The sequence below is a fragment of the Equus caballus genome, chromosome 2 (genome assembly GCF_041296265.1).
Source record: "Equus caballus isolate H_3958 breed thoroughbred chromosome 2, TB-T2T, whole genome shotgun sequence".
Lineage (NCBI taxonomy): Eukaryota > Metazoa > Chordata > Mammalia > Perissodactyla > Equidae > Equus > Equus caballus.
Genome location: NC_091685.1, coordinates 14,024,166 through 14,045,730, shown reverse-complemented (window position 1 = coordinate 14,045,730; position 21,565 = coordinate 14,024,166). Strand labels below are relative to the sequence as shown.

Genomic DNA, 21,565 nt, shown 5'->3' with positions numbered 1-21,565 from the left:
CTTGACATCGAGAGCAGACCAGCGTTTGGTCAATTTTATTGTCATTTTAGAATTCTCTACATACAGTGTATCCCCGTTCTGCCCAAACCAGGGTGGACTGCTCCTGCTGCCTCACCCCTAGGTCACCACCGGAAGGAGGCATGAGTTTGGGATGCAGTTTTAGGATATGCCTGGCACATGGTAAGCACTCAACATCTGCTGAGTTTGAGGTGCCTAGGAGACACTGGGCAGTGGGATGATGAGGCAGCTGGATGTCCAGGTTGAGGAGAGATCTTGATGGGAGACATAAATTGCTGAATCATTAACGTAATTTCTGTAAAATTAAAGCCATTAGAGTTCATAAGATCACCCAGGACGAGTATGGAATGAGATGAGCAGAGCTCAAGCTAATGTTTCAAAAGTTTTATTGAGCTAAAATGAAACCAGGCCACTCCTACCAGACCATCACCACACACAAGGAGCTCACTACTTCACACAGCAGTCAGCTCTAATTTTGAACTCCTTCAATTCTTAGAACATCCTTCCTTAATACTAAACTAAAACCTGTCTCCTTGTAACTTTCACCCATGAGTCTGAGGTAAGTCTTTAGAAACTACAAAGAATGAGATTTCCATCTCTTCCTTGCAGAACCCTCCAAAATCTGAGAGCCCAGGAAGTTTCCCCCAGAGTTCCCTTTTCCAGGGCACATACTCGCAACTCCTTCAAGAATTCTGCAGAAGATAATGTACCATGAGTCCAGACTCACCTAATCCAACCCCATTCCCAAGAGGCAGGGCTCCTAGACCATTTTCTGGGTATCACATACCCAAGGTCACACATGCTCTTTTGACCCCAATTCACATCACCTGTGGTCAATCTAAACTAGGTACCAAGTTTCTCCTTTCTAGAATATATATAATTGACTTTTGAGCTTACAATGCAGGTCACTAGTGTCAAAAGCCATAAGGTGGTCAAGCAAGATGAGAGCTGAGAAAAACCCGATGAATTTGGCATCAGTGGACCAGTGGGGGCAGAAGGCAGCATACAACGTGTTGAACAGTGAGTAAGAGAAAAGAAATTGATGTTCATTGCAGCATTATTTACAATAGCCAAGACGTGGAAGCAACCTAAGTGCCCATCAACTGATGATTGGATAAAGAAGATATTATATATATATATATATATATATATACACATACAATGGAATACTACTCAGCTATAAAAAGGAATAAAATCGTCCCATTCACAACAACATGGATGGACCTTGAGGGAATTAGGTTAAGTGAAATAAGCCAGATAGAGAAGGACAATCTCTGTATGACTCCACTCACATGAGGAATTTAAACATGTGGACAAAGAGAACAGATTAGTGGCTACCAGGGGAAAGGGGGGTGTGGGGGGTGGGCACAAAGGGTGAAGGGGTGCACCTACAACACGACTGACAAACAATAATGTACAACTGAAATTTCACAAGATTGTAAACTATCATAAACTCAATAAAAGTTAAATTTAAAAAAAAGAGAGAGAGAAAAGAAAGTGGAGATCACAAGTGCAAACTCCCTTTTTAGGAAGTTTGGGAATGAGACTCCAGTTGAGATGACTGGTTCCACCCCAGAAAGTTTCAGGGCAGTCTAGCCTTCCTTCCATCACTCTTCACTTATTTGACAGACACTAATAGGAAGTTGATCCCCATGTTTCAGGCAGTATAGTAAAGACTTACTTTTCTAAGACCTGAGATAGCGTTCCTGAGTGGAAGATTCCTCTCAAACACTCTGGTGGCATAGTGACATTAACCACAACCAGCCAATTTCCTGGAAGGGAAATTCTGGCTGAGGCCAAGATGGTGAAGGGCTACCTAGGTAGGATGTCCCATTGTGGGAGCCAAGGATCAAGAACATAAGGAAATTAGGCAAGTTTTGAAGGACAAAAGCTATCCTTAGGAGCTGGAATGTGGTTGTCGAAGAAGCAGAATTGTGATGTTTGGATAATTTTCTCATTTCCTTCACTTTTTCTGTCACGTTTCTTATCCTTGGTATTTGTGAAAATGCTTGCTTAGGTCAGCTATTTTTGAAAAATCACATTAAGGCCTGTGAGTGAAGGGCCACCAGAAGCAGCAGAATCTACAAAGAAACAGGTCAGGGGACTGGCCAGCAAAAGGCAGGGCTCCTGGGCCACCTATCATATTCTCTTAGCCAACCCCAGCATCCCTGATTCTTTTAGTTGACACAGGTCAGGAGTCCTACTGGCTGTGGCTACCCAGGGGAGGGAAGGGCTCCCTTTTGAGCAGGATTTCAAAGGCAGACATCAGCTGTGGACATTTCTACTCAGGTAAGAAGGGTCTAATTCAGTAGGGTCCCGCCTGCTCCTCTGGGAGGAGGACCTATACCAAACGGGCTGCATGGAGGAAGACTAGAGAAATTGTCAGGCTGGATACACAGCCTCAGAATCAGCTCAGCAGCCACCCTGAGGGGTGCCTGTCCCCCATAGCTGACTGAAGCAGAGGGGGCGGGACTCCAACCCTCACTCGGGACTCCAGTCACTTGCAGGCACACATGCAGTTTGCAGACTCACAGGCATTTGGGCTGTTGAGTCCTCCAGCCTGTGGGTGGTCCTAGTCTTATGATGCCAATACACAGCAGTATAGATGTAGCAGGGCCCAGGCCCATCTTCATAAGACACAGAGAGCCAAACTCCCGGGTGCTTTATGGGAAGACAGTTACTCCCTTCTCTGACAAAATCCTACCCCAGCTTAGAGAGCACCAAGAGAAACCCCGTGAGAAAGGTGGATTAGAGCAGTTGTCATCTCCTACATAAAAGGGGAAACTGACACCCAGAAAAGAAAAAGGATTTGCTTGATTATATAACAAGCCAAGGGCAGAACTAGAAACGGATCTGAGTCTTCTGACCACATAAGGCATCAGTCGTACAGATGTACTTAGAGTTCTTTACAGTCCCTGGGATGGCAAGGTCTGGGGCCTTGGAGAGGCAGGAAACATGGCAGTCACCATTCAAGGTCCCAACTGGGTCCAAGGTTCTTAGGAGCCTAAGGCTAGGGTCAATGGTTACCCGTGGGTACATGGTTCTACCAGGGTGGAGAGGAAAAGGGCAGAAGTCCCGCTGACACAAGGGATCTGAATGCTGTGAGTTCCCACCAGACACTGATCCCAAGAAAAGAGCCACTGGCAGTGGGCCCTGGACTAGCCTGCGGGCATGAACGTGCAGGCAGGTTTATGGTGCCCAGGTCTCCATGCAGCTGGAATCACTGGGCACAAAGCTCCTCAACTGCCCAAACATCATCTGGCCATGCTTATTACTGTTGCCCAATGAAATTTTATGCACCAAGTCCACAGGTGTGACTTCCCCTTCTTTATGAGGGTCGGAATGACATCACTGATGGCCAATAGAAAAAAGCCAATTATGTCCAGGCCGTAAAAAAGAATGGGATTTTTTTCAACCAAATCAAAACTTCCTTCAGCTTCATGAATGCAAGGGGCTCCCTTTAAGGAAGGGCCTCCCAGTCCTGCCTGTGGCTCTAAAGTAAGGGATATGGTCGCTTTCCAAATACTGTGGGGCCTAGGGCCAGCAAGGGGCTCTGCCTTTGGCATTTACCATGTGGCCCGGCTCTTACCACACTGGCCCTCCAGGATCATCAGAACAGATCATCAAACCCTACCCTCAGACACCTGACTAGTTCCTCACTACTCCATCCAGGGGGAAGTTAGAAAAGACGGGGTTCTCCTCAAGCTCCCTTATTACTCCTTTTGGATAATAAAAAAGAAAGCAGAGAGCTCTCCCCTGCTTACAAAGAAGAGAACAGTATGGGAGGAACATGGGCGCAAGAAACCACCCCTCCGACAAGTGAACAGCCCAAAGCAAAAGGAGCCCGGCCTTCCCCACCCACCCCTCATCCAGCCCCACCACCTGCAGCCCAGAGCTTGGGCTGGGCCCAGACAGCCCTGATGGCAAACAGGTGTGACTAGCTCAGCGCCAGCCAAGGCAGGAGCCTGGCTCATTAAGGAACACCACCCTCGCTAATGGGTACAGGCAGGATGAAGCCATTGTGAGCAGGAGCTCAGCTTTGAAGATTGGGTGAGGCAGAGCTGGGAGGCTCTGCTAGAACTGCGAGGCTTGAGTCAGAGGCCAGCAGCATCCATGGAGGTCTGACAGACAGACTGGCAGACACCAACAGCCAGGACCAGCAGGAGAGCAGGCACTAGCGCTGGAAAGGGTCATTGGACGCCATTCCTTCTGTGCTTCTCTCTCTGCAAGTCTTAGGGACAATCCCAAATCAGGAAGATGCATGCCACTCTCACTTTTAGCAGACTCAAGCCCTTAAAGAGGAGAAGCCATATTTGACCCATTTATGCCTCTCTGGAAAGGCTGTGGGACTTGGATCTTGGAGTGATGTAGGCTGTCAGTCCTGACAGGTGTCCAAAAGCTTTAGGACATGCACATACTGCTCATCTACAGGAGCAAACTATTTTGGTCCATCTGAGATGTAGAAGAAGGGCAGTGTTGAGGAGCAAAGGTGAAGAACAGGGAGAAAGCCTCTGTCTTCTTCAAAGCCACAGTTGGACCATGGAAGCACGGAAGGCCCAGCCTGGAGAAGGAGTAGGCCAGCAGACCCAGTCAACCAGACAGATGGAAGCTCCTGCCAAGGGGATATCTATGAGGGATGGGCAGGGCTTGTTTCCATGAGGGTTCCAAACTTGTTCAGTCGGATATGAGCATTCCCACAGAATGTTGTTGCTGGCTGTCCTGCATCTCAGAACCGCCACATTTGCTAGGCTTCTCTCCAAGTCCCAAGGCTGAGCCTCAGGCAAGGTCTCATTCCCACCAGGTCCCATCTGGGAGTTCTACCTAGTCAGAGCCTCCACAGTCAGCATCCAGCACAGGCAGGCTGCCTCAGCCAAGGCAGCACTTAGCTGGGGACAGAGCTCTTTGTCTCTCCTGTTTCCATTTTCCCACCCAGAGGAGATAAACAGACCCTGGGTGATAAACGGCCCGCCTTTCATGATCACTTTTCCTCAAGTTGAGGAGAGTAGCTGGTGATGGATGGGCTGGAATTTGGTTATCAGGAAGGGCTGTCAGCCAGAGGTGCCTATCTCCTCCCCCACTACGCAGGGCATCATTACACTGTGGCATCGAGGTAAAATATGAGCAAGGGGAGGGAAGGAAGAAAGAGAGGAAGGCTGGGCTTCCACACGGAGCAAATTGAGCAACAATGAGAGCAGGACGTTAGTTATCTGTCCGTGACACCTTTTATCTCCGCGCAAATTGGTCCTTCCTCCCCCACTGCATCCTCTTATACAAACAGAGGCAGGCACAATGTGTCACTACTGCAATAGCGTAGCAATTTAACCCGAATTAGTGAGGGGGTCAGGCTAGGAAATAGGGGTTTCTCATTTCAACAGGTTCCTCAGTCTCTGCTTTGAGCCACCACATTATGGGGAGGAGGGTAGAGAGAAAGCAGACTCATAATTGAATTCACTGACTTGGCTGCTGCTGATGTATAAAAAATTAATGCTCAAGCCTCCTACTTATCAAAGCTGGTTAGTTTCCATCTCACCTGTGAGATGCACCATGGCAGAAGACACAGCCCGGGCTGCCCCCAGCAAGCCGAGCACTCACTGCTTTCAGTCAATGCAGGGATCAGCAAACACAGGAAGGGAGAGAAAGGTGCTGCCTAGAGATAGCAGCCCCATGCCAGCAACCCCTACTAGAAGCCTAAAGGATAGAGTGTGGGGTTGGGGAAGGATGGGGGTGACGGGGGTTATAGGAGGTGATCACAGGAAAGATGATGCTGAACAGTTCAAGAACACACTTCAGTCTATAGACAGAAAAGGGATTCTTGGTCTGCCCTCCACCAGAAGATGTACAGGTAAACGGGGTTGGGGAGAGGGAGACTACAGTACATTGCCCCCCCCACCCCCACCCCTAGCACATGGCTCTGCTGCACTGAGAGACAACTTGGTCAAGTGACCATGTGTCCTTGGGCAAGTTACCTCACCTCCATGCTCTGCTCTGTGAAGGCTGAAGGAGCCAGCCAAGAGAAACATATTTTATAAGTAAGTGCTGATAGAAGAGATTCTGGCTATAAGGAGGTCAGCTGAGACCAAACCTGCAACAGCCTTTGGAGATGCTTCCAGGGCACCTGCATTGAGAAGACAGTGCCTCAGTCAGGAAAAGGACACTGGAGAAGCTTTGCTGAGGATGACAGGCCAAGGGGAAGTTCCAGAACAATTCAAAAGTTGGAAAAATGAATTCCAAGAAGCTCAGGGGTGAGAGGAAGAGTCATGGATGGAGAAGGCACCTTAGAACTCATTCCCCAAATCCAAAGAATCAGCAGGCAAATACCAGGGAACAAAAGCCAAAGCCCCAGTCTAGACACAAAATGGGAGAACTTTCTACCTCAATTGCCAACACATATTTATGGGTATCACTGAGACCCACGGCCCTCGAGGAGTAAAAGCCAATCAGACCTGATTCCCGTACTCACGGAGCTTCCAGACCCACCCAAAAGATAACCACAGCATGAAACATAACAATCACTCCAGGAGAGACTACTGAGAAAGGGCCATCTCATTTCCGGTGACGGGAGACCAATGCTGGGGAGCACTTACAAAGACTCAGCTTCAATCCCCTTTGCTAGAATACACACACACACACACACACACCACACACACACACACACACACACACACACACACACACACTCTGTCCCTCCATTCTTCCCTGCCTGCCTTCTCAGACCACTTTGCCCCTACACTTGCCCCCATCCTCTGGGACAGCTGCAGGTTACAATTCCAACCACAGGCTTCAGAAAGATGATACACTTGCTGGAGCCTGCAAAGGGTCAGGAGAGAGTACTGTTTGAAATACCAGCGTGACAGCTGGCTCCTTGTCTGTCTCTTCCTCCCCCAACCCCCTCCCCAAACTTGTCATGGTACAAGAAGTCTATAAGCAGCCCATCAGCTTTAAATATCAGTGTGCGTGAAGCAGGAGCACGAGAGCGAGGGAGCGGGAAGCAGACAGCGAGCGCCTCTGTCGCCACTGCCTGTCAGGGAACACTAATGAATTTCACCACCAGCAGCCATGCTTCAGATGGGGGGGTGAGGTGGGGGTGGGGAGTTTTCTAGGGAGAACTCTCACAATATTAAAACATCTTTTCCCAAAGCCCTGTTAATAAATGTTATTGCAAAGCAGAGAACTACGGCCCGCCACTAGAACTTCAAGGCAACAGAGGGATGGGGTAAGCCCTGAGGTCCTCCCAAACAGGAAGAGGAGTGCAAGTGTGAGCCTGGAGGGAGCCAGCTGAGGCCCGCAATTAAGAGGGTGACCATCCTCACCATACTCATCTCATAAAGGCCTTGGGGTGCCTGGTTGAGAGGACTAGGACAAAAAGGAAAGGCGTCAGGCAGGGAGAGATTACCAGCTGTGCCTGCCTGGCCAGACTTACTACCCACCCCACTTTCCATCAACCTCAGCTAACTCACTTCACAGTGAGGCCCCACGGACAAGGGCTCCAAGCCATCCTTCCAGACCTAGGGGAGGTGGGGGAGGGAACTCTGGCACCAGTCCCAAGGAAGCTACTTCTCCCGCAGATGTCAGGAACCAGACCTTCTTAGAATCTCCATTTTACAGATGACGAAATGGAGGTTAAGAGTGGTAATGTGACTTTCTCAAGATCCTACAACTAGTAAATAGGGGAGCCAGGACTCGCCCAGGTTTCTCTCAACTCTGCTCTTTCCACAATACCATGCAGCTTCTCTGAGGAAGGGCTGATCACCCCATTGTCTCTTGTGTGTCCTCTACTGCCCTGCCCCTCCATTCCCTCCCACGGGTACACACACACCTCTAGCCTGGCATGGGCCGCAGCTGCCATGTAGCACAGGGCTGGGCTCCAGGCCAGGGTGAACCCAGCCTGGCAGAGAAAGCCCTGGGAGTAAGCCAGGCCATCACCTGGGAGTCGCCACGGCTCAGAGGGCATGGCTGCAGGCATAAGCCTTCCCTTGGGTGCCCTCTGCACTGCTCCGATCAGCAGTGTCTGATCTGGCAGCGACCCGCTGTGCAGGGGGCAAATGACATTTAATTTCCTCTTGGTTTCCCTATGGTACAGACGAAAGGCCGTCACCTGCGTCTGGGTCTGGCAGCACAGCTGGACGTGTTCCCAGACATGCCGCTCTGGAGAGTTCCCAAACAGAAACCAGAACACAGGCGGGTGCAGAGGGACGCCCCACAGGTCAGGCTGCCAGTCCTCCCAGAGAAAACCAACCTCAAATCCCCACTGCCAAGCAGTTGCTTGAAGCCTCCAAAAGGCACTGGACGTGTATATAGCACCTCCCTGCTCCACTGCTTTTTGCCCACTTGCCAACTATCTCTACTCCCACATGGAGCCCACACAAATGACCACATAAAGCACACAAGTGCCACAAGCACCCCGTGGAACAGTATAACATGCACCTCCCCAGTGACACAAATACTCCATGAAATCAAATAACTTGTAACTCCCCAGCCCCTCGCTAGTGAAACAATAAGACAAGTATCCCTCCAGAGTCCCTCCCAGGGCAATTCTTCCAGGAAAAGGGCACAGTGCCCCACCTGTTGTGACTGCGCTAAGTGCTGGAACTGCCACCAGGACCTGGCCAGAGCTCTCTTTCCCAGATAGAACAGCAGACGCCTCAGCAGGGACTGGGTAGGGAGAGGTGGGTGAGCAGGGGACCGGAGGTTTCCAGGGCACTTTGGTCAGTGTTTCAGCTGATGAGCTCTTCTCTTTTTGGCCAGGGAAATCAGGAGCTCCTTAGCAGTTGGAGCTGTCTCCAAGATTCCTCGCTCATCCCCTACTTCAGTCACCACCTGGCCTGTGGCCACCTTGACCCTTTGCCTGGGCTGCCTTTGTGTGGCCTACAATGCCCTCTGGAGGCTCCATGGAGAGGCATCCTGCAAACGTTCAGGATCTGGGACGCAGTCTGACCTCTGCTCCAATACATTCAAGGACACAGCTGTTCCCCTTACCTCCTGGCTGGTCTCCTCTGCTCTGATCCCAGCTAACTCGGACTCCTTCAAGACATGTAAGCACTTGGCCTAAAAAGAGTCACACTTCTGGGTGGGCATTAGAACAGGTAGTGGCTTGAGCTTTAATATTTTGTCTAAAAAAAAAAAGATTACTGCTAAAAAATACTACCCATTCAATCTGTCTACTGTGCTCCTCTGGGTTCTCATAGCATTTGTTTTGCATCTTTGTAGCGTTCTCATATTCTACCTTTCTTGGCCTGTAACTAGTTATGCATGTGCTGCTCTTTCTGTCCTGATCACCAGGCGGTCCCTACAGTCCCCAGCACAGTACTTACTGGGCCCAGAGCAGCTCTAACAGGGGCTAACTTCAGGCTTCTTCCTGGAATGCCAGGACATGCGGTGGTTAGCAGCTTCAGTGGCAGTTTCCAACAGTATCCCTTGGAAGGGACGAGCTGCAGTGTAGGGTAGCTGACATTTACAAGAAAGTCCTAGCGAAGACGTGTGGCACATGCCACTCTTAAATCAACAAATGGGACATACCTGCTACCATCATCAATCACGTAAATTGATCTCCAGGGGACCAAAGAGACTTTTCCACCTGGCCAATCTTTGGGCAAAATGCAGCATATTCCAATTGGAAATATCACTCATTAGAAGTTTCCAAACCCTGAATGTGGGACCATGAGAACATACGATGATGCTCATCAGCTGAGTACTCAAGGGTCTGTCCCCTTGTAGGGAGTCACTAGTCCCACAATTCTGCTCATAGGATTGGAAATGGGTGAAGCCCTTTGGCCCTGTCAACCAAGCCCAGTGCTTGGGCCTCCTTCTCCTGCCAGCTTTGGGGAGGGCACAGGGGAGAGGCAGGGGATTGTGCTCCTCCTAGCTAAAGCCACTTGTTAATAGGCCCTAGATTCCCTTATCCCTGGGGAAAGGAAGGTAGCAATGAGCCCTCTCCCTCTCCCGGGCAGACACACATGCCTCCCAGCAGGGCCAGGGAGGAGAGCCATTAGTGTGTGCCTCAGCAGACAATGGGGAGGAGAAGTCTCCAGAGCAAAGGACAACTGCAGCAATTAGAATGCAGGGAGGTTCAGAAGCTATTTAACTGGGTGACCCCTGAGGTCGCTGCATCTGACTCCCATCCCTGGATAAATATTGTATGAGAGGGGAGGGGGGCGAGTGAGAGAGCCATCGGAGTGCCGCTCCTCCTTCCACTCCTTTCCCCACCCCACACAGCCGCCTCCAGCCACACACTCCAGGAACATTATTTACAGCCCTGACAGTCAGAGCAATCACTCTGCTAACCAAGAGGGAATGGACAAAGTCGACTTACCAAAAATTGACTATGGCAATTGAAGAAGAAACCAGGGCTAGCGGGGGAAGGGAGCTGAGCCAACACTGAGATGCAAGGCTTCCCCCACATTCTGGGTCCAGCTGGAGCAAATACTCTCTGTCACCCCAAAACCACTGGCAGATGAAGCTGGTACCAACTGGCAGAGAGTAAATCAGAAATGGAGCATCCTTTCGCCTTTTGGGGGTCCTGTAATGGAAAAACTCCTGGATCTCATCACTACCCAGGTGTTCCTTAGTAAAGACAGGAGTCCCAGCTACCTGCCCAGAGAAAGTGGGACTAGCCACGTGCCAGTTAGCCAGCTGGTCCCGTAGCCGACCTAGTGCAAAAGGCCATGAGCAGGAAAGTCAGACACAGCAAAAAGGGGTCAGGGTGGGGGAAGAGGAGGAGAGCATCTGAGTGCGGGCTGCGCCTCAGCCCCCACATGTGCCGCTCCTCCAGTCCTGCTCTAATGCACCCTGACATGCCTCTGAAGACAGAGAGCTGTTTGCAGTCAGCACCGTGATTTGTTAGTAATTATTTCCATGGTGTCACATTGCTGTCACTCTGTTAACAAAGAGACAGGCTGCCTCGGGCTGCCTGCAAGAAAGAATTGCAGAGAAAAAGGCCTGTCAGGCTCCCGGGATTCACTGGGCTGGCTGGCTTTCTTCCCCTAACCAACATCCTTGCAGGCTTTGGAAGAAACAGTTTTACAGAACTATCAAGCCTGAGTCGTGTCACCCTTTAGCCAGGGACACTGAGAATTTATCCCACTCACTCATAGCCACCCTTCTCAAAGCCCTACAGAGCTGAGCTCCCAGAGTCCACAGATCGTTCAGGTACAGGCCACTATGCCAGTCACGGCCTTGAGTTCCCTGGCCTTCATCTCCCAAGACCCCTGCTCCCCGACTCTTCTTCCTCACTCAGGTGTTTGTAGTCTCTCATGTGCTCTTAGGAGCCTGACAAAAGAAACCTATTTCAGACCAAACTGAAGCAGCCACTCCACCGGCATGGATGGTGCTTAGGGAGAATATGATGGCAGGGCATCTCCCCTCCCTGAATCTGCCAACCACAGTGCAGGACCAAGGTGTTCAGCTGCCAACACCCCTGTAGCCTCCAGGTGCCTGCACACCTGCAAGGAGATCCCCACAGAGCTGCCCTGCCATTCCCAGTGCCCGGATCAGCGCGGCATCCGCACTAGGAGAACTGGTGGTTTGCTTTAGCACAAAGTAATGTCTCCATTACCCTGGCTGGGAATTAGAGGACAGATTGGCAAGCGCTGACAAAACAGAGGTCACTCACCTTACAGGCATGGAAAGTTGGAGATTAATTCTGTCCTCTCACAGAGGGAATCAGACTGCCGGATAGTGAAGGGGAAGTACCAATACTGAGAAACCCTTTCACTGCCAAGCAGCAGCAGCAGCAGCTAAGACAGACCAAAGCCCACAAGCCCTAGAGAGGCCCTGTCAAGGTGGCAAGGGCCACTGCCGCCTAGCTCCTGCAGAATCCCACAGGATAGAGGAGCCTGAACAAGACTAAAGATTCTTCTGGCATCAGGGTCCAGAAGGCAGAGGGCAGTGCTAGCTGCATGCACTGGAATGTAAACTCCACGAAGGCAGATACTTTGGAAGTTTTCTCTCTTTGTCCACTGCTATATCCTTAATACCTAGAATAGTGCAAGGCATACAACGGGTATTCAAGAGGCATCTGCTGAAAGAATAAGTAAATGGGTCAGTACGGCTCAAAGGCCACTTCCTCAGGTCTGGAATCAGCTTCTCACTGTCATAGGAGTTCAGAGAAGAGGGAGGTCAGCGTGGATTCCAGAAGAGACAGTGAAGACTACACATCCAAGGGACTGCAATGAGGTTTTAAAATATGAGGGGGATTGAGATAAGCTCATAAGCCTAGGGAGATTCTCATATCAGATTGAACATTCACATACTCGCTCAAACAAGCATGTACTCAAGGACTAAAGAAGGCAGGTAGTCCAACAAGAGGAGGATAGACTGCAGCACAGTAATACAATGGAATACTGCCAGCAATAAAAAGGCTGAACTAATACATACAGTCTTAATGGAGGACTCTCTTGTATGTTATGTTGAGCAAAGGAAGTCAGATACAAAAGAGTACTTCTTGCGTGATTCCATTTATATGAAAGCGAAGAACAAGCAAAATTACCCGAAAGTAAAAGAAGTCAGAACAGTAGTTACCTGGCGGGGGCGGGGGAACATTATTGACTGGGAAGGGGCACAAGGGAACTTTCTGGGATGAAGCAAAAGGTTCCTTTTCTTGATCTGGGTGGTGGTCACACAGGTGTACACTTGCATAAAAATATACCGACCTGTACACTTTACATTTGTATACTTTATGCATCCTCCTGTACCTATTGCATACCTTGATTTCGAAAAAGATGACAAAAAAGAAAGTTGTGCTCAAGAGTCACACAAAGAGCTTCAAGAAACTCTGATCTAAACTGTATCTCACCCATAGGAAAATATTGTCCAGGAGCAACAGAGGCTCCTTCTCCCTGGAGTTCGAGGGACAAGCCCTCCAGCCTTCACTCTCTATTGCCAGATGACAGAGGGGCCCAAGCAAGTGGCCAAGGCCTGGGAAGGTCCAAAAAGGTTCAAAACACAAAGGAGTGCAGCCCAAGTTCTAGGCCTCGAAGGCCATGGCCCGGTGGGAGCCCACATGTTGCCTCTATTCTGTACCAGGCCCACTCTGGGGAAACAGAGATGGATCACATGGTCAAGCCATGCCCCCAGCTGCCTCTGAGGCTCTCTGAAGCAGCCTGTCTGTCAGAGTCTGCCACAGAGCATAGAACCAGACTTCCAGAGACTGCCCCGAAGAGCCACAGAGGCAGGAGCAATTTGTCCTCCCGCCACGCTGGGCAGAGACTGGCTGAGCTACCCCAACTCTGGGCTACGGCAAAGGTCTCAGTGCCTACAGCCCTCCTGCCAGCAAGACGGAGGCGGTGATAAGAGCCTCATAGGTGGTCAAGGGAAGCTCCATATATAAGTCCAGGGTCCAGAGTCTAGGCAGCAACACTTGCCTCAGGACCAGTTAGGCAGTGAAGAGCTGGCCAGTCAGCAGCTCTGCAGCAGGCCAAAGCGCGAGGCTCCCGCTGACATCAACACCTCAAAGCCTGACCAGTTACTACGCAATGTCTTTATCTTTTATCAGGGTTTTGACTGAGCAAAACTTCCATTCCAGGGGTTCCTATAATCACTAAAGTGCTTTAAACCCTCTGACACCTTCCCAGGAGACGAGGACATGAGGCTGCCACTGGAGTCCCACCCTTTAGCCTAGAAGCGGCAGAAGGTGGAGCAGCAGAGGCTCTGTCTGCAGGGAGGGGTGTGCTGTTGACCTGACAGCAGAGCTTCTCTCCAGTGTCCCTCCAGGCCCAAAGTCCTTCCAGAGCAGACGAACTTCCCAAACTCAGGCTCTGAGCGAAAGACGCAGGCAAGCTGTCTGTCGAGCTGCAGCTCCAGGACCACATGGGGAAGAGTGGGAAGGGAGCACAGGCCAGGAACCAGGACCCTCCTCGGGCTCCAGAGAAACCTGCTCCTGCCCTAAGGCCTGCACCTAGGAAACAGATAATCCCCAGCCAAGCCCACAATCGGGAGCCCCTTTACTGCCAGTTCTAGGCCCCAGGCCACGTGCAGGAGGGGCTCCGGCATTTGAGAGAGTAGGCTGGCTCCAGAGGCATGTGAGCTCTCAGGTGGAGGCGGGGCACCGCTCACTCCTCTGAGCCGGGGAACTCGCGGCCCAAGGAGCTGTCAGGCTAACGAGGCTACCCCACTACCACTCCATCTGAGCGTGGCAGGCTGCGCCGCACGACTGGCTTCAGGTGGCTCTTCTTTAATTAATGGCATCCCAGGCTCTGCAGGGAGCTTCACCCCACAATGAATGGCCCTCTCTCATTAGAGGCAGGCCTGCCATGATGTATTCAGGGCGAGGGCCAGGATTCATTTCCCTGTCTGTGGGTTGGGGCTGGGAGGGAGGGAAGAGGCAGCAGGGAGAGATTTATATCGAGTGACTTGGATTAGCTGCAGCTGAAACATGACCCCATCAACTCAAGCTGCCTTCTTGGGGCTAACCCGATGCACCTCTGCTGACGAGAGGGCTCTAGGGAAGCTGAAAGGAGGGCAGAAGGTCTGGTTCTCATTCTATCTGGGCTTAGGCTGCAGCTTGAGGCCCAGAATTCCTATACAACCTCCAGAACCCCTTCCCCACCCCACAGACACACTTCGTGTGCACCAGGAACCTGGTCTGACTCTGAGCCCATCTTGCCGCTTTGGGGCTAGGAAGCTTACCCATTGGCCTCATAGCTACAGGAGTGAGGCCCTGAGCAGGGCTGTCAGCTGGCTCTCCTGCTTTCTATAGGAAACATCCTCACTCCTTACCTCAGAGAATGAGTCCACAACATGGTAGTGCCCCATATCTGCTGTTTGGGCAAGACCCAAGTATGCTCTGCCACAGGGCATCTCAGACCTCAGGCCAACCAGCACCAGCGAAAAGGCAGGCATCAGTCTGACATAAAAACATGCCGTCAGCCATCACCTCAATATGGTGACCCATTAGGCTGAACCTCACCTGCAGGGTGGGGAGATTCTGAAGGATACTACTCTCCTTTCCTCCACCTCCCCCTGGCGCCACCTCACAGGGAGCAGGAGACTGAGCGGGGGAACTGGGGTCTTCTGGCAAAAAGGAAAATGTGGGCCATCGGTTGTCCACGTTTCCAATGTACTTTTCACAGACTTAGAAAGAAGGCCACCCGCACTCTGCCAGTCACACATGGCTTTAGACCTAAGAGCTAGATAGGTTCAGGCCGGCAGCAAACAGCACATGGCCCTATGAACTCCCCCTGCAAATCCCACTAAGCTCGATGTTCAGTTTTGCTTGTGCCTGGAAGAAAAATCATGCATCAGAGCCTGCCCTCTGATACCTTCAGTCCCCTTAGAATGCTCAGCTCACTAAGAGAGCTGGAGGGTGGACCCTCACCTGCCCCTGCCAACCAATCAGAAGGTTGCTTTGCAGGCCTGCTGTGTCCCTAGGAGGGCCAGGGCAGAATGCCTCTCGTCCGTACACACAGCCACTCCATGTCATCCATGCTTCTCTCTGGCCCTTGAGGAGGAGCATTCATATACTCTTCCTTCCCTACTCAGAAAGAGATGTAGCTCAGTTCCGCTTTGCTAAGCCCTATTTGGCAATGTGTCTAAACACATGCAAACTTAATTAGCTCAGGAGGGGAGCCCAAGCACTTGCAGTGACAGATAAAAGTATCGGGAAATGAGACAAGTCAGGACTGCCAGGGAGTTCTTCCTCAAGCCCCTTCCCCCAGCAGGCTGCTAATCAAAGGTGATGCAGTTCAGTGCTGAGACCAACTGGTATACCCCTGGGCAAGGGACAAGGCTCTCGTGAGCTTAGTGACACGATGAGATGCCCCAGAGGCTTCCAAACACCCTACGGGACAGAGGGGTCCAAAGTGACAGTGGCAGCGGTATCCTTAAAACAGATCTGAGGATTCGTTCATTTGTAGCTCAGCAAGGAAGCTCTGAGAAGGCCCCAAATCATCCCTCACCACACCTCATGGCCAACCACACCCGCATATCAAAATGAACCTAACAGTCCAGACCTCCACCAACACCAGCCCAGGTACCAGCAGCCTAGGGTGTCAGAACATCCCCAGGCTCTGCCACTCAGTGCAAACAAAGGAGAGAAGAAAGGGCATTGCCACCACAGCACAAAGCCATGGGCTGTGAAGGACAGAAGCAGATGGCCAGATGGCATAGTGGTTAAAGACATGAGTTCTAGAGTCAGAACGCCCAAGTTCAAATCCCTGCCCAGCCACTAACTGGCTGTGTGCCCTTGACAACTTACTGACTTCTCTGGGCCCCAGTTTCCTCATTTGTTTAAAAAAAACAAGGTTATAAAAAGAACTTATTTCACAGGATTGTGGTAAGAATTAAATGAGACAATGGAGAAATAGCACAGCAGGACTCCTGGTATGTAACGTGTGCTCAATAAATGCTGGCTATCTTTATCATCCAAGGTAAACTTTCTGGAGCAATCCCAGCCCTCAGTCCTGGAGGCACAGATCTCTCAGAAAAAGCCCTGCACGGCTCCTAGGACCAAACTCCTCCTCCAGGGGCCAAGCCCTTGGGCCATCTCACCCAGTTCCCACCACAGAAGGCCCATTACACAGGACCTGCAGGGCCGCTGGTGAGAAAATCCAGGAGCTTCTTGACATTGACAGCATAGTTCTCTAACCTCCCACACTCAGGCTGGTGCAGGAAGGGTCACAATTTCTTCTTCTTTTCCATTCTCCCTGAATCTACCCATATGACTCCTGTCATTCCTCCTGAGCAGGGATTCCACAGGCCCACTCCAGTACTTCATTGTCATTTATTCAGCAAATACTTATTGAACTACCACAGGTAAGCATTGTCTGAGGGTTACAATGGTGCTCACAATCTAGTGAAAGAGACAGACAAGTAGAGGTAGCTACAATACAATTTCATGTGTGAAGAAGTACATGTGCTCCAGGAACACACAGGAAAGCGCCTAGAGAAAGATGTTAAGAGAGATCCTTAGGAATTGGCCAGCTGGAGAATCTGGCTGGGATGGAGGGTAGGGGAATGCATACAGAGTAATGAGAGATGAGGCTAGAGAAGTAAGCATGAGCCTTGAAAGCCGCAATAAACAGTGTGACTTTGCCTTGAGGGCAAGGGGAAGCCTTGAAGGGTGTTAAGCAGGGGTGTGACGTAATCTGCTACAATTAGGAGAATGGGCTAAAAGAAGCAAGACTGGAGTCAAAGAGACCAATTAGAAGACTTTCGTAGTAATCCAAGAAGAATGTGTTGACCTTAACTAGAGCAGTGGTGGCGGGGATGGAGAGAAGGCAATGACTCTGAGAAACCTCTGGGAGGAAGAATCAACAGGATTTGGCAATTAATTGGTTGTGGCTAGGGAAAGGAATCAAGGATGACACTCAGGTTTCTGACAGAACTACTGACTACAGTCATCTGTCACTTAACGATGGGGATACATTCTGAGAAATGCACCGCTGGGTGATTTTGTTACTATACACCTAGGCTATACGGTACTAATCTTATGGGACTACTGTCATACATGGGGTCTGTCATTGACTGAAACATCATTACGCAGCCCATGACTGTAGATGGTACCAGTCATTATTTGAAGGAATGTTGGAGGACAAGGTGTTGGGAGAAGGATAACACCTGAGCTTTAAGGGGTCTGTGGACATCCAGGTGGAGACATAGAATACAGGGCTGGATATGAATGCCTGGAGTCCAGATGCCACATGGAGCAGATTTCTTTTCTCCAGTGGGATCTCTGCTGCCATGTCAGTTCCCATTTCTCAGTTGGAGAAAGAGGATGGAAGACCTCAGCATACAGAGGACATCTGAAGCTACGGCAAAGTACATGATCACTCTGGAAAGTGTGAGTGTGCAGAATAAAAAAAAAAACTGCTAGGACAGAGATCAAAGAAACACTAACATTTAAGAAACACCAAATTTAAGAAAAAAGTAAGGAAAGAAGCATCTTCAAAGAGACTGTGAAGGAAAAGCCAGAGAAACAGGAGACATAAGAAAAACAAAGGTAAAAGGTGTTTAAAGACAGACGAAGTGGTCAACTCTGGTGAATGATGCCAAGAGGGTACAGACTGACCCCCAGCAAGCGTGTCACTGACCCTCCCTTTCAGCCATTGTCTACACCCCCCAACAGGATAGTCACTACCCCACAGTGCTCTCCCAGGTATGTGGTCCATCATGATGGGACTTCCCTTCAGGTCACAGCAGTCTCTGCTCTTCAATAGTCTTGGCCACTTGACTGCAGCCCTGAAGTTACCCTTGGTAGCCCCTGTTGAGTGCATGCCCCCAAATCAAACAGTGAGTGGGATAATCTGAGCAAGAAATCTTTTGATCTCCACATTTTCTAAAACCTGAAGTGCTCTGGGTCCACATCTGCACAACACCAACAGAGGGGTGTGGTATGCACACCTCACAAGGAAAATACGAAAAACCCTCAAGCCAAATGCCAGCCCAGCATTCACCCGTTCAACCTCCAATGGGAGGAAAACCCCTTCCAAAGCCGAGTCTGAGCCTAGGTGAGGGTCCTCTCAACTGACTCTGAGCAGCCTCTGGACCTGGCCCAACCAGAGCAGTGTCTGATTATCCTGACCCCCTCCAAAGGGCCTCTTCCCAGACTGCACTGAGGGCCAGGTCCTCCCTTCATGTCACTCTTCCCTACCCCTGCCCCCACCCCTACCCCTACTCCGAGTCTTTCTTTCTTCCTGATCTGCTCCTCTTCTCAGATCCACAGGCCACTGGGAAAGCCTCTGGTCCATCTTCTCAGCCACTCTGAGAGTGGCTGTACAGATCTTCAAGCTACAGGCTAAAATAAAATCTAAGCTCCTCAAGGGTGGCACCTGTGCAGGTGTCACTCCTCACTCTGCACCAGCCCTACCTTCCCACCATATCAAAGATGGACCCCCTTTCCAAAGACATTCCCTGCCTGGGTAAACAGAGAAGAAAGTTGGTGAAAGTACACCAAACTCCACAAGGAGCTTCAAGAAACACCAGGTAAAGCAAACGAAAAGTGGGGAAGGCAAGCCGACCAAGGGCCAAAGCCACAACGTGTCACTTCTTAAACAGTTTAGAGGAAAATTAAATCGGCACCCACTAAATTGAAACCCACCTTAGCAGGATCTGTGGCTATAACATCAAAGCCCACGTAAACCTGGAGTATCAACTCATCCAGCTTTAACAAAAGATGGACACAAAATGATGTTGTCAGGGTGGGAGCAGGTTTCTTTTCTCCAGTGGGATTCCTGCTGCCACTTCAGTCCCCATTTCTCAGTGCCTCACTAATCAGGCCCTTTCCAACAAAAGTGATGTGAAGCTGGCTGGGGGAGGGGGCTGGGAGGGAAGGGAAGGACAGCAATGAGAAGGAGCTATGGCTCCAGGAAACTAGAGCGGGAAATGAAAATATTTGCTGAATTCTTTAGACTTAGTTAAATCTGAAAACGGATGTCAAAATAAGAGGTAAGCCACACACTAACAAGTTGTGGGTGTCAATTTAACACCACCCTTGTCAGGCTCATCAGCAGCCTTTACCAGGCGCATAAAAAGGTGATGGCTCTGATGAGAGCCATCTGATGAGAGGTTCCAGGAACACGGATAAGCTGTGCACTGTCACGCGGCACTACTTAGGTTTCCTCTCTGGCTGTTTTTATTTTGTTACACATTTAATTAAGAGCCTTCCCAGCAGTTGCGGAGTCCTGCTTCTAAAAGGCAGCCACAGAGCTCTCCTCCCCCAGCCCCTGCCACCTGACATCTGCCTCCTCCCTGCACACTCTTTTTCAGAGCTTTACTGGCCTTCCCAATGCAAACCCAAACCAGCCTCCAAAGGCTGCCCGTATCATCTCTTTTGGAAGCTACATGGTCTGAGAATTCAATTCTGTCTAGCTATGAGTCTTTACCAATTTGAGCCTCAGTTTTTAATTTTGCTTTTTCATCTATAAAAGGGAGATACCACCTCCTACCAGAGAAGGTAGTTAGGAGGACTGAATGAGATAAGGTATGTGCTCACTAAAATTTGGTTTCCTTTCATATATGCTTGGATTCCACAACCCAATCCCTCTTCTTGATTACATCATTTCTTGTGAAAATGCACGGCGGCCTCCTGAGGTACCAAAATCTGTCCAGGGCCCAGCATGTCAAGGGCTGAACTGGTGCTGCAGGCCAGACCCAAAGATGACGACGCCCTCTGAAATTCCCTCTCCTTCTCATGGAGAAACCAACTCCAAGCTGCGGAGGCCCAGCCAGACAGTCCCCAACCTCACAGGAAGGTTTTCATATACACATATATGTACACGCCATTCACAGGTAACGCAGAATATTCAGAAATGCGGATGTTGGGAACATGAGCATGCCAAAGAGAGAAAACCACTGCAAGAGTGGGAGTCCTCGGAGGCTACCTGGAGGAACTGGGCCTCTTGATAGGGCCACATGAGCCCCAGAACTGTCTGTTATCAGCCTGAACCCTGTCCTGCCCCGAATGGCTCCTCCTGTGCTGCAGAGCTCCACGTAAGTCCCTTACCGCTTCCAGTGCTCAAAGCTGCCCAGGATGCCGTAAACAAGAGCAACAGCCTTCCTCCTCCTCTTCCCCTTCTCCATGGACCCCTCCTCTGATTCATATCTGCTTCCAGGCGTGGCCTCTATCATTTCCCTGACAAATGAGTATCATCTGGGAGCAGAGAGAGCCTCTGAAGTTCTGGGAGCTATGTGTATACAAGCCTGGAGGTGTGCAGTGTGTGCACATGCCCTAAGGGACGCGGGAGATGAGGTGTGTGGGAGTTTATGTGATCTGGGCTTGTTCTTCCTCCTTTCTCACCTAAGGAGTTGGTGTCCAACAGCAGCCTTGACACCCACCTGGGCACATAACTTCACCTCAATGCTCAGCATCCAAAAGGCATAATAAGGACTTTGGTGAGGAGATAATGACTGATTTGGCAGGAAATGTCACTCCAGAGCCACTACTCCCCACGCCACCCCCACCAACACCCCACCCTATGCTCAAAAGCACACACACACGCACACAGAATGCTTGCTGCTGCCTTCAGTCACAAAGAACACAGAGGTATCGATTCTATCAATCCTCAGCAAACACTGCCCCCTCCACCTCCACCCCCCTTTAGTTCCCTGGGGGCTGTTTGAAGCCAGGTATCCAAGAGGATAGACAAGAGGCAGAAGCGTCAACCCAGCAAAGGAACCAGTTCTGTCTCCCATAGCTGGGGCAGGATCAGGAGACAAAGGAGAAAAAGCAGTGGGGACAAAGGAGGAAAGAGGAGGCTGGTGACTTGGGCAGCTGTCTAGAAGCAGCCCTCTCTCATCCCAATACTGGTGCTCAGATGGATCACAGGGCCTTGTATCCCAGATAAGAGGGCAGCATAGTATATGTTAAGAGAAGGGTTGCCTGGGTTTGAATCCTGGCTCTGTGTGTTCTTGGACAAATTACTTAACCTTTCTGTGCTTAATTAAAGACTCTCTTTTATCTCCTTCCTTCCAGGGCGATAACATGTAGCCCCACAACTGGAAGGGCTGTCCTGAGCAGCGAGACCCAGCAAAGGCAGGAAGGCCCCAACAAGAGCAGTTCCGGTAGAGTCCTTGGCCTGCCCACTTCCTGGTCCAGGGCAGAAGGCAGGGCCCCCAG

General features: G+C 50.5%; 1 protein-coding gene across 50 annotated transcripts in view; it reads right to left on the bottom strand.

Moving 5' to 3' along the window:
- Positions 1 to 21,565, bottom strand: part of ERI3 (ERI1 exoribonuclease family member 3) — a 127,106-nt gene that overhangs the window by 62,623 nt on the left and 42,918 nt on the right. The gene's annotated exons all lie outside the window — the stretch shown is intronic.